A 13,771-nucleotide genomic window follows, 5' to 3' on the forward strand; every position below is an offset into this window, starting at 1 on the left:
CTGCATTGACATCAGGGCTGCTGGGTAGTCAAAATACCTACAGTGGGAGGAAACGAGCCAGAGAGGGGGAATGGGGCTGACTTAATGGTGTAACCCTTGGTCTTGGCCACCTGTCACCTGGCAAATGTCCTAGAGAGTAATTTCTGACTGTAAGTCCTTGCCAGAGTTCTCCAAGGTATGAGGTGTGTTGTGCCTCTTGGCTACATAAAGATTTTTGTATGTGGCCTATGGGAAAATTGGTTCTGCAAGATTCAGCTTCACACTCCTTGGTGCTTTCATGTATATATATTATGTGTGAAAGGGTTTGGTTAAAAAATGTCTTTAATGCCCACTTGTTAAAATGACCTCTTACAACGAGCTCTTTGCCAAATAACACTCACACAGAATACATGGTTGGGAATGAGTTCTTGGATTTCACACTTCCTAACCATAACAAGATGCAGAATAATACTAATGGAGTTTGCATGTGCTCTTCTAATTGGGAAGCTTTCTAAAATCTCAATTCTTTTGATGTTTGGAAACCTTCTGTACATTTCCAGACTAAATTGTTCTTGTGCCAATTTTGTTCTTTTGCTTTAATATAGCCCTTCCCTCTTAGCAGTGTTTACCTCCAATTCTTTTAAAGAAAGCAGTCATACCCCCTTCATTTTACTAGGCTAAATAATCCAAACGCCTCCTCTGTCTTTTCCTGAGTATTAAGTCACACAGGATTCTCCATCTGTCTCATCTTTCAGGACTAAGTTGAATTAGGGGTTGGAAGACTGAATTTGGGGAAGGTAGTCAAGCAGGAATTTTAGATAATGCACAACCTCTGGAGCATTTTAAAGAATAGACTTTTTAATGATTATGACTAGAATGCACTCATAAATTCCTGTTATTTCAGCTTCATTAATGAAAGTCTATAAATAATATTACAAACTTTGAAATGTGAATGTTTCCTGTGGACTGACAATTCCTAGGCTGATAATTTTGTAAAGCCCCAAAATAACACACAGCATCAGTAATGTCATTCCTTATAGTGTCCACATTGCTCCAGCTCTTCCTGAACATTTCCATAGCTGTATTGACAAACTGATTGTGGTGCATGTAGAGATAGCCAATAACTAGAGACAATGAATAACTGCATTCTGCATTTCTGAACTACTGCCAGCCTCTCAAGCAGTGGATATGTTCTTCTGTGCATTAAAGGGATCCTTAGCTGCAGAGTTATCTTCATTTCCTGATAATTATCTTCAAGATCATGGCAAATTTATTACAAATTGCATACTTACATTTTAATTCATTTGCACATAAGCTTCGAAGTCTGCCTTTTGCATTTTCGTATACACGTACTTGTGCCCGGTTTATGTCAAACATACAGTTATGTTCAATTTAATAATAATAATAATTAATACATTACTTTATACAAAGCCTGTAATGGAGAAGCAATCCAAACCATTCAATGTGACTGTAGAACTACACAACATTTGTTTGGCAAATGTAACCTTAAGCTGTTACAAAAGGATATATTTTGCTAATCTATCACAAAATTGGTGACACAGATATTAAAGGCTGGACATTCCAAAGTTATTTTCTCGCAGTAATTATTATTCCACTAATTCATTGTTTACAGAAGGCTTGATTCAAAGCTCTAAATAAAGGCAGTGGAAGATGCCCACCATGTGCAGAGTACTTCAGGTCAGGCCTACATTGCAAGAACGCTAAATGCTTTAAAAAGAGATATTGAGACAAAGTTCTCCAGCTTACGCTCTTACAACATCATTGGAGCAAAACTGCACTGCAAGATATTTGCATACAGTCGTTGCTCAGAACTTATAAATAGGAGTTCAGCAGATAACTTACTTTGCAGAACTCTGATTTCTGAGTTGTGTTATGTACTCTGAGCAATCACTTCCCAAAATTATGAATGAAAGAAAAAGCAAACTGAAATGTGACTCTGTCATTATTTACTTCAAAGAGAACACATTCCTTTCACATGTAAAAAGTGTATTCAGCTCAGTTTCAGCAGCATGGGTGTCCTATAAAAGAGCAAGTTTTCTGCTACAGTCTGCCTGTGTGTATAAGCAATGAAAGCTGCCTTTTGCATCGATACTTCACATAACGAGAGCTGAATTTTCAGACCGGTGCATAAGGATATATCTGACTGCCACGGGTACATTTTGGGGAGGATATGTTATCTCATGACTAGTAATGTCCTGCTAGTAAAAAGCCAGTATCTTAAACCGTTTTGTACAAGTTAAACCTCACAGCTCTCGTATAAATGTAAGAACAAACAAAAGCTTCTCCTTTACTTAATAAATCTGTGGTATCTGTTTGTGCCAGCAACCTTATTACTCATGCAAGGCCTGCCAACCAAGCTGTGATAATTTATGTGAGAGAAATGTATATTAAAAATGTGAATGGGGTTTTAAACCTCTCACTGAAATACCATGCAAACTGCTTTGTTGCCAAGATGACATACTTGAACACTGCATTAAAGCAATTCAAGATGAATGACTCTCACCACAGGTGGAGTTTAGCTGCAAAAGGAGCAGGAGACAAGGCACTTAATCTTAACACTAAGATCAAGCATAATGTATGTTTAATAGCAGATATGTTTTCTGTAAAGTGGGGTCCTGATTCAGCAAAACAAGACATACACGCCTTGCTCACAGAAACTTCAGGCGCACAGGCACAACCTTAAAGTGAGACTGGCCAAATCCTGTGGGGAGCGTGCCACTGATCAATGTGAACAGTAGGCAAGTTTGTGCTCGAACTTGACTTTGGGATCACTGTTAAAACATAATACTGACATAAATACTGAGCATGCTTGTTCAGCAATGTCCTAGGTAAGCTACGGGGACAGAATCATTTCACTGTTTGGGGCAGGGACTAACTTTCTCTTTAAGTTTGTGCAATACCTGGAACAATACAGCTCCACAGTACTAGTTGTTAGAATACTGTGAAATAATAATTTGTGTTAATAAGCTTGCTGAAGCTATTATCCACTTTGGAGGCTGGCTGTATTTCTCATAAAAATATATTTAAAATATAACCCTCTAGGAATAAGCTGAGAATAAAAGCTGATGGAAACATTAACACCTGCAGTTGCTGGGCCACTTTTTGCCAAGTCCTTTTTTCTCCAGCCAGCCTTCGACAAAATCCTTTGCCTTTAACACTCATCAAAGTACCACAAGGTTGCATTTTTAGATGCCCACTGCAAATACTTGAGCTTTTTATGAATGCCGTCTCTGCATTCACTTGCGGAATAGTTATTTTCTGCTTTTGTCCAAAAGAGGAATAACGTAAACTCTGGGAAGTTAAATATAAAACCATAATAAAGCAGGCCAAAAAAATATTTTGAAGCAAAAAAACTTCTCTGAATAGATCAAGAACAGAAGATCTGCTAGAGAACATGAGGAACTCGTAGGCAACAAGGTATAACAGAAGCATTCAGGAAAACCACAGGAGAAAAGTTGAGTACTTTTTTCCTACCACTGTTCTTTGTGGCAGATTTTGAGGTCATTGCCATGACATATTTTTTAGGGGCAAAGTCAGAAAAAAACATTCACAGAACTTAATATGTACGGTTTTGGAGTGAATCAGTAAATTGTATGGTACCTGCCAGCCAGGACAACATGTTTCTCACCCCAGGGTTCTAACAGAACTTGGATCTGAAATCGCCAAACTATTAACTGTGCTTTGTAATTTATAGTTTGGAGTGAACTCTGTCCTGGAGGAAAGGAAAGTGGCATATGACATTCCAATTTTTAGAAAAGACTTCAGGGAAAACCTGGAAATGACAGACCAGTCAGTCAAACACATGGCTCATCACTATATAATGGGAAAAGATGGAAACTGCAAATCTGGTAGTGCTTTAAAATGTCAGCAATGTCAGCAAATGTTGATAAAGAGGAGCTGGCTTATACAGACTTTGTATAAACATTGGGAGATTGGAGTCCTTCTCAGCCATAATCCAACTCCCTGTTGGAAGAAGACCAAGTACATACCATCTTCTGCTGTCTCCTGCCTCCTCTCATTCTCTTCCCAGCTTGCTTTTGCTCTCAGTCTAATTTCCACAGAAAGGAAATCCAAATGTATGGCACAGAGGAGACAGAGTATGTTCTGGGTATCTTCCTAGTCTGAACAATAAGGGAACTCTAAACGTGACATGAACATCTAACATGCAGCCTAGATAAAGCAAACGTGCACAGATTTCCCAAAACATTTTTATAAAGCACAAAACGGGAGCTTCTTTTATGATTAGAAACTGGTTTTGAAAGGAAGATGGATGAATAAGTGATCACAAAGAAGGGAATAACCAGCAAGACCTATGCTTTAAAAGATGTTCACAAGTGATAAGTGAAACATGATTGAACAGTGAGATGACAGTGTTTTCCAGTGATTCACAATTATTGAGGAAAACCAAAACCAAGGCTGCTGGCACAAAATAGCCAAAAAAAAATCATGATAAAGACTGAATAGATGATAAAATAGCACCTGACATGCAATGATCACAGATGTCCATGAGAGGAAAGCAAAAACTCCCTCTTACCTGTGCAACGTAGTAGGCTCTAAATTAGTTCACATCAGTCAGCAAAGATACTTTGGAGTAAGTATGAAGAGTTTTCTGAAATTGTTATCTCAGTGCTCAGAGAGGCAGTTAGGACGAATAAGGAATGAAGAAAATGAAAAAGCAAACATAAATCATAATACTGCTGTACAAATCCTCAGGAATCACGTTCTTTCCTTTGATACAACACACATTTCTGCTTATAGAACCTTGATATGTGGTTGCATCTTAAGCATCAGAATAACATGAGAAAAACAGAAAAAAAGAGTGACTGGATTGATCAGAAAGATGGAGCGCCTTCTTAGTAAGACAGATCAAGTACTTGAGGACTACATGGAAGATACAACAAATGGGAGACATAATACAGGTATCAAAAATCACGTCTGACATGGGAAATGTGAACAGGGAACAATTACTCATTTCTTAGGAGAACTAAGATCAATCTACTAATATTTGTTCAGATGGAAGTGTGACACAAATAAAAGGAAGTACTTATTTAAACATCTGCTTAATTTGTGTAATTCATTGTCATGAGATATTTTAGACGCCAAAAATTCTGAGGGCTGCAAGAAGTAACTAGACAAATTAATGGCAGAACAGGCTGCTTTACAGAGAGATGGACAGAGCCTCCAATTCTGTCCTTAGACTGCCAGAAACTGAGACGGTAAATAGGAGGAGAAATGAAGTTGTAACAGCTCTGTCCTTAATATTTCTACTATAGGCAACTGCAGGGTGCCAGGTTATCTGGACCTTTGGTGTGATGCAATTCAGCCTTTCTTACACAAAGCTGCAGCAGAAAAGACATCTGTCTCATGATTTTTGCTTCCTATCTAATCCTGTGGGTACTGAACATGAGAAATCCTGATAAAACATTTCAATGAATGAAATATCCCTTAACAGGGATTTGATCAACATTTTGAGATGAAATCCATAGTGATCTTATTTTAGGCAAACCAGTTGCATAGATACAAAGCCAAAAATGACCATTTATTTAGACCTCCACTTTGACTTAGCCAAAAGAACCTCACCCAGTAATTTCTGCAACAAGCCTATAACTTTGGTCTGAGCTATCTTGCATGTTCTAAAATAGTTTTTGCCTTTCCTAAGTCCATCATTAAGCAAACCAGCACTAAGAAGTGCCACCAAAGCCTCCTCGTTTTGCAACTTGTCAAAAGTTTCTGGAGTACTTTAGAGGAGAGAGAGAAACATGCAAAAAAGCAAGAGAGTACCAGTGGGCTCAAGTTGTAAGGAATTAGTTCAATTCTTCTATTGATTTCTTTCTACAGTGACCAAAAAAAGAAATCCAATTAATATTCTGAAACAAGCAGCTCAGGCATGTAGATTCCAGCCTTACAGGCTTTATTTTTGTTTTTCCTAACTTCACATTGACCTATATCTGGCTGAATTGTAGGTAACTTTCAGGAAGGTAGACAGCTGTCTCTCAAGCTGAAAGTCACATAGCAGTGTTTCTAAGTAGTATGCCATATGTGCATAAGTTGCTGCTAAGATGTTGCTAAGATCTCCACTTCTGAGCGAAGGCTGTGGCATTTTATTCTCTAAGGTGACAGCAGCCTGTGTAGATAAACAATACACATTCCACCTCTGTAAAGAAGTTGCTTTTGTTTGTTTTGTTTCCTTCATCTGCAAGGCAAGCACTGGAATAAGCTGAGGCTTTCAGATGGGCAGTTTTCATATTTCAGGCCTGTTTCAAGTAAAACATTGGGAAACCTTTTGAAAAACACAAATACATATAAAAGAAGTAGGAGAAAATGGCTGCTCTGTCATCCCTTCCCGTTTTGTTGCTGAGGATTTAAAAAAATACTGTAGTGTTTGGTTACTTTGGCCTTTCACAGGCTTCTTTACAAAAGTTTGCACAGAACTACTCACTCATCTGAAACACAGAGGAGACCGTATGTCACCTCTCACCGCTCCACAGTTTCACAGTTGAGGTTTTGAGGTCAACATTGTCTGCCAACAGCAAGCACCAGTGAAAGGCTTTTCCCCCGCTGGTAAGCCATAGTCAGAAATGCAACTCCAGTCCCAGAAACATCTTTCTTTGTCGCAGTATAACATGATGTGTTTCAAAAGTAAATTTCTTTACAAGTATCTCTAAAGAGAAAAATAGAAGAGCGTTTATTGACTGTTGTGGTTTGGTTTTACCTTGCATTAACCATCTGCTCAAATGTGCAGTACAGAAAACTGCCAAATTTGACCTTTCCTAAGAAAAAGACAAAAGACTGCACAGCAGCAACTCAGCTAAACAAAACATACGTGCAAACTACTTCCTGGTACACCCACATTCTGGCCTCCCTGCAAAGTAATTAAAATTGTCAAGAGAGATTTTTGACCAGTTAAGTTCTTCCAGGAACTGTACAACTCGTTCTGAATTCTTGATTCACAGAACGTTCACTTTCTGGCTTCCTGAAGTAGTTCCAAAGTTCATATTATAAATAGCAAAAATTATTAAAAGGCTTGGGCTGATCGTGTAGAAATTAGCCAGATTAAGAATAATAAAAAGCATCAAAGTTTACACAAAATTCAGCTCACTGCATTTTCTAACAGGGTGTGAAAAAATTATTTTCAGATCAAGACTGCAAAATGTTGGTATGTGTTCTTTTTTTTATTTAAAAATGTACGTACCCTAAAAATAGTATGGATGGAGTGTACCAGATGACATCTTCCAAAGCAGCCAGCAAAGACAAGAAGACCAGAGAGCCACTGGAAGTTTTCAAACTGTTTGGCTGCTGTTAGGTGGATGGAGCCCTGAGAAGATCCCTTCACAGACACAGTATTGGCTTCTGTGTTAGCACGGGCTTAGAAGAACAGAGCATCCAATAAATGGCAAGTTGTCAGCCCTGTGGACTGTAGTCTGCATTGAAAATAATAAAGCATTGTATTGCATTTACACCGCTATGCTATCTGAACCTACCTTACCCACAGAGGGACTACACACTGGGGTCAGGATGGCTCAGTGCTTCATCTCTCTGGTGACGCCACCACCAAGGCTACCAATTAGTTGCAGATTTAATGTGGCTTTTATCTGATCTACAGCAGGTCTGTAATGTTGCCCACAGCTCAAGAAATTTGCTTATTATCTAAGAATCTTAGCTTTCAGGTACTACTGTTATAAGCAGCCATCGTACTGATGATAAGAATGATAATGACAACGTTGCTAGTCATAACACTTGTGGGGACTTGGAAATATGAAAGTCAAAAAAGTGAGAAAAAAACCAGAATGCAAATAAAAATGCAACTATATTTTGTATTTCATCATCTTGGAAACAAACTTGTTTTTGAATGCTTGGCTTTACCAGTAGTGTTGCTACTGATGCTCCCAAGTCACCTCAGCACAGCAGAAAGGGTGCAAAAAGTAATTCCTCTCCAGTTAAAAAGGTAAAAATCTGGAGCTCATTCTTTCCAGCTCTAGGCTCTGTCGCTGGACTGCTGTGAAGAGATTTTGTCAGTGATGCCTGCTGCCCTTTCTTAAGTTCTCAGCAAACAGGGTAGTTATCCTGATTCCGGTGGGCTTTTGTTCTGGGATCACCAGATGGGAACCCCAGCAGTTCAGAGGAAAAGGAAGACATCAAGTAATGAGGGACTGGACTAAGATTTTGGAGACAGCTGACAGGCACTTCAGGAGATGACCTCAGCAGCCTCACTGCCCGCAGGCAGCACTATCAGCTATATACTCTTTGCACCAAGATAGGAAAATGAGAATCATAAAATCATAGAATGTATATGGCAACATACAGAGTCCTCATGAATTGCAAAGCAATTGTATCTCAGATCATTTTGGATTAATCGCAGTGTTCTCTAGAGGTACTCTTAATGAGGGACATACTTACCTTCTACTTTGTATTCCTGCCCAAGGCAGCGCATTTCCATGCCATATCATGAGGAACTGGCTCTGCAACCCCATCATTAATTTCATAGCTGTCTGCCTCCTCTAACAGTGGTGCTTCTGGAGGACTCTCCACTATGAACTGTGCCTAGAGGCAGATTCTGGTGTACAGATTTGTGCTTCTTTGTTCACCTCCCCATAAAATACTGAAGACATTATGCACATGAAAAAGTCCCAGTAAAGTCTGAAGAAAAATAATTACAAAACAAGCCTTTACCCTGTTAAGTTCATGGTTATTGAAAATTAAGCTTTCTTCTCTTTTGCCATTGGTATCCTACTCTAGTTTATAAATAGGCTATAATAATGACATTCAGAACAGCAACAAAAAAAGTTAAAAATGTAACTCTCAGGTTTGTTTGCTGTTGTTCAATGCCATTTTTCAGGACCTGCTAAGATTTGATATGTCTCAAAAGCTAAGCTCTTGAATCCCAGATTAAATCTGCAGAAAGGCAGCAGGAACAATTCCTGCTTTGCTTGCGCATTCACAGCTTCCCTGAGCCCCGTGAAGTCTGGCTGTGCCATGAGCCCAGGACTAGTCCTGAGCCAAGTCCCTTCTGAGCCCGATCTGGCTGCGATGTTTCCAGTGCAGCCAGCCACTGCAGTAGCACCGACAGCATTTGGGTTGTGCAGGAGCTAAGTCAGGACAGAACGTGGGGAACAGTAGCCCTGGCTCCGAGTTAGACTGGAGACAGCATTGGCACGAACGAAAGAAACGCAAAATTGGCTCTTAGCCAGGACAGAAACACTACTGCCGGAGTGAGAGCAAATTTAAACTAAGTAGGGAAGTTTCTAAAGGATAAATTGTCATCATAGCAACTGCGCACCTCAGACAGAGACCTTCCCGAGCTGAATTCAAGCCACTGATACCATCCTGCTCTGCCAGGATTACAAGCCCCACATTGTACCCAGTTAACTGCAGCCGCTTCGGAGTAACCCTAGAAGTGTTTTGCTGATTCATCAGGGGAAGTGAGCATTCCCACTCCTCAACAGTTCACATTTTCATCCCTGCCATGTGCAAGAGGTAATGGCATGGTTCTGCTTTGTGTTTTTTTCTGTTATTTACCCTTTCTCCACTAGATGCTACACTGAGACCATCAAACAATTTATTGAGTCAACATAAATTTGAAGACTCAGCACAGAACCGAGTCTTTAAAACAATACAGTGACAGTATCGCTCTGTTTATATATCTATGTGGTGTAAAGATGAGGCTCTCACTGGAGATGCATCTCACATTGGAGCAACTGCACTGACTTCATTAGGGCTTCTTATTTGGCACTGCATGGAAGAGGGATAAAGCAAGTCTGTGCATCCTGGAGGTATTACTCACGTGCAATTGTATCAGATAATTACCTAAATGTGTGAAATGGTTTACCAAGAGAGCGCGACAAAATCTAAAATTAACTGAACAATATACGTCAGTACAATGAGCTAGTGCTTTTTATCTCTTTATATCTTAGAAATCCAAAATTGCATATTTAGCTGGAAAAAATTACAGTAGATTATGTTTTAAATGAAGCTTACACATCAAATAGCACCACAGATAAACATTATTTTTCCTGATGTTATGCAAGCCTTTGACCCAGGCAGCTGGGGAAGCATCCAGGGTGGCTCTCACAGAGCCTGCCAACCTAGGTTTTAACTTGTGTTGTGAATTGTGCAATACTTCTAGTAAACAACCCGAGATCCTCTTACCTTTCAGCGAAGGCAGCCCTGGCCAGGGACTCGGGGACTCAGGCACAGCCTCTCTTGTGTGACATGTTTATGGGATAAATGCATTGCAGCCTGTCTTGGAGTCTCTACTTAGAAAAAGCAAAGTGAAGGTCAGAGACTTTCTTCAGGGCTGTCCCCTCTATCAGGTTTTTCGTTATCCCAGATTCCCATTATTAGGAGTCTGCTTATTATGTATAATTTGCCATATTACACACTATTCAGAAACGCACTGTGTGTTATAGGCCAACTGGTAGCACTTACTGTTTTAGGAAGGGAGCAAATATAATATGAGGAAACCTCAATATGACCTGATTAAGGTACAGCATCAGCGACATGCTTCCTTTCCAGCAAAAATCAAAACCTGGCTTCAAAACACTGCTGTGTTGGCCCATCTTGCTGTAACATGCTTTAATTAGCTTATCTGAACTTAATCTAGGAAGAAAGCTGGAATAGAAAAAGATGGCTTGTTGAATTTGAATAGGGCCTTATAGGAGTAAATATTTACTGTTCAGGAAGCTGTCTGCTGCTGATGTGATGAGCCTCAAAATATATGTGATCTACATCAGCTGAGGATCTAGGCCAGATGCTCAGCAAACTGTCATTGAGCCCTGGTCTCCTTATTGACTATTCACAAGCTCATCTTCAGATTAGTATAGAGAAAGGTGGATTAAGAGAGTGGGGAGGGGGGTATCTCCTTTTCTTTCCTTTCTTTTAGTAGATACAGTAATGCTTAAATCAGTTTAGCCAGTGGCAAGACACAGCATTATTCTAAGCTGTGGACTCTTTACTGTGTTCAAGCCCAGAGGTGTCATTCTGGCAGAATTTCACATAATACTTTGCAGTGAGGTATAGGAGACTACATCAAGGTCAGGAGAATTCAGAACTAGTAGCTATTAGATTTACAAGGAAGAACCATAAATATTTTATGGTTGGTTGCACTGAGAAGCTAGTATTAAAAAATAAACGCTTAGCCTCTGGTGTTTAACTTACTCACTAGTTTCTCCATCCAAAGAGCTAAAAACAAGCACAAAGCCTCACCACAAAGTAGGTCATAATTCTCTAAAAAATCAAAGAAAAGGTCGTGACCTAAATGAAATGGAGTTTGCTTCATAACAATCCTGGGAAAGAAGGGATATGCTGGTGCTAGGGATTCGGCATACCAAAGGGAGTTTTAAATGGTAGCTCTGCGGAGCTTCTCATCTCTCGCAGATGGGTTGAGCCCCAGCTCAGGTCAATACTGATTGAAAACTTACCCTGTGCAGTCAGTTCAGTGCCCAGCAACTGCATCTGGGACTGAATCGTGTTTCCAGCGGCCGAGCAGCTGCAGCACATAAACCACTGCTAGACCTAAAATTAATTTCTAATTTTGCTGGCAGCCTCCCAACAGACAGGTCAAGCTGAGAAGTAACCGTAAAGACAAGAATACAAGAAAATCTCCTGATGAAGCTGGAGGTGTACCGGGGGCGCCGAGCATGGGAAAGGACGGATGTGGCAGGGCAGCAGGTGGGTTGCATGTCTGCTTTTCAAAATACGTGTCTTTGGTGGCCAGCCTTCAGTGCAGCAGCACCATTTGCCAGAACAAGAACTGCTCCCAGGTCTCCCCTGCGCAATGTGTGTCACAGGAAGCCACCAGCCCAGAGAGAGACCCTCACTGCGAGAGCTGGCAAAGAGCGCAGAGCAGGGCTGCCTCTCCCATGGCCCTGCCTGCCAGGTGCTTCAGTAGAGCTGCAGGTAGCTCCAAGCAGGACCAGGCAGGCGATTCCCGTGGAGCCAGGCTGGCAAGAGGCACGCGATGCCTCCTGACCAGAGCAGGAGTGGGGTTAAGTTGACAGAGTGACTTATGGAATTAATTTTTTGGTGCGTTATTGCTAAGGGGGGAGGTAGGAGGACTATGATTTGATGGACTACTGTAGAAGTTAAAATGAGCTTGAGGGTGCAGATAAATATGACTCTTTATCTGCATGTACTAGGAAACAAAGCAAAAATATTCCCATGTACCCTTTACTGCCAGCTTCTTTGTTTGGACAGTGTTGGAGCATTGGTGGGTGGAGAAATTTTGCTTGCTAAGGAAAACCAAGGAGGAGGCATTTAGTTTTCCCAGGTTCCTGGGTTGGACCTTGTTCTCTCTGTTTGTAAGGAGAAACTCCAAACGTTATGTGGACCTTTTTTACTCCAGTTAACCATAAAAGAAACAACAACAAAACTGGAAAATGTTGCAGTTTACAATATTAGAAAATTTGCTTAAAAAGCAATAGCAACTGGAGTTACTGAAAGCAAGGAAATAAATTTTGGGCACCCGATTCCTTTAGTATATTTTATATTCCTATGAAATTACTTAACATTCTTGCAGGACATTCAATGAATCAATCATGCAGAATGATACACTGGTGGTACTGAATAAATTTTACTTACCTTCAAATCACAATTGCCAAGTGTCTGACTGTCATTTTATAGCAAAAATAATCCTGGAAGAGTCTCGATAATCAAAATCACTTTCAGGTAACAAGCACAGGGAAGATATATGCTCACAGAAAGCCTGACCCTATGGTATAAAATCTCAACAGGTTTTCACTTTTCTATATAACACACTGGGGAAACACAGCACTGCTTTTGTAACGTGCTGGGTTTGGCTGGCGTAGAGTTACTTTTCCTCACAGTAGCTAGTGTGGGGCTGGGTTTTGGATTTGTGCTGGAAATGGTGTTGATAATTTGGGGATGTTTTCATTATATATGAGCAGTGCTTACACAGGGTCAAGGCATTTTCTGCTCCTCATCCCACCCCACCAGCGAGGAGGCTGGAGGTGCACAGGGAGTTGGGAGGAGACACAGCTGGGACCACTGACCCCAATGGATCAAAGGGATATTCCAACCATATGGCATCCTGCTCAGCATGTAAAGCTGATGGGAAGATTGGGGAGGTGGGGGGAGGTGCTACTTGGGGACCGGCAGGGCATCGGTTGGTTGCTGCTGAGCAGTTGTTTTCATTTGCATCAATTGCCTTTCATGGGTTTTATTTCTCTCTCTTTGTTATTTTCCTTTTCATTGCATTAATAATAACAACAACAACAATAATAATAATATTTCAGTTATTAAACTGTTCTTATCTCAACTCACAAGTTTTCTCACTTTTATCCTTTCAGTTCTCTTCTCCCAGGGGAGGAGTAAATGAGCGAGCAGCTGTGTGGTGCTTAGTTGCTGCCTGGGGTTATACCACAACATGCAACAACTTACCTCATTGTCCCCTCTCACTCCCCTGACCCTACCCCCTTCTTTCCCAGTTCTACTCTATCTTTTGCTCACTATCTTCTTGCCTGTAACATCTTGAACTTGAATCAGTTTTTCCAGACTGAGCAGATGTAGAGCTGGTACCAGATCATTATTTCTGCATTCCCCCAAGTAACCGGATCGATCCTGATGCACCCCCTGCCTCCTCTTACCAACCCTCCAACCACAGCATCTGACACCACTCCCTAACTCTTGTTGTAATTTGTTCCCTCCCAAAATTTGAACCTTTTAAAAGTTGGAGGTTCCGGTGTGCCATTTCCAACTCCTTTGCTGTCCTTTCTTGTGGCCCTAAGGATCCTAATAAGGCAGCTCGCCCACATTT

At 40.7% G+C, this 13,771-nt stretch overlaps 1 long non-coding RNA gene across 1 annotated transcript; it reads right to left on the reverse strand.

Annotated features, from left to right (window-relative positions):
- Nucleotides 1-816: 816 nt before the first annotated feature.
- Nucleotides 817-12,901, reverse strand: LOC121092705. Its single transcript, XR_005829360.1, has 4 exons — nt 10,147-12,901; nt 8,398-8,637; nt 7,193-7,365; nt 817-6,661 (listed from the first exon to the last, which is right to left on the reverse strand). It is a non-coding gene; the product is annotated as an uncharacterized LOC121092705 (long non-coding RNA).
- Between the last annotated feature and the right edge of the window lie 870 nt (nt 12,902-13,771).

The sequence above is a fragment of the Falco naumanni genome, chromosome 8 (genome assembly GCF_017639655.2).
Source record: "Falco naumanni isolate bFalNau1 chromosome 8, bFalNau1.pat, whole genome shotgun sequence".
In the NCBI taxonomy this organism is placed as follows: domain Eukaryota; kingdom Metazoa; phylum Chordata; class Aves; order Falconiformes; family Falconidae; genus Falco; species Falco naumanni.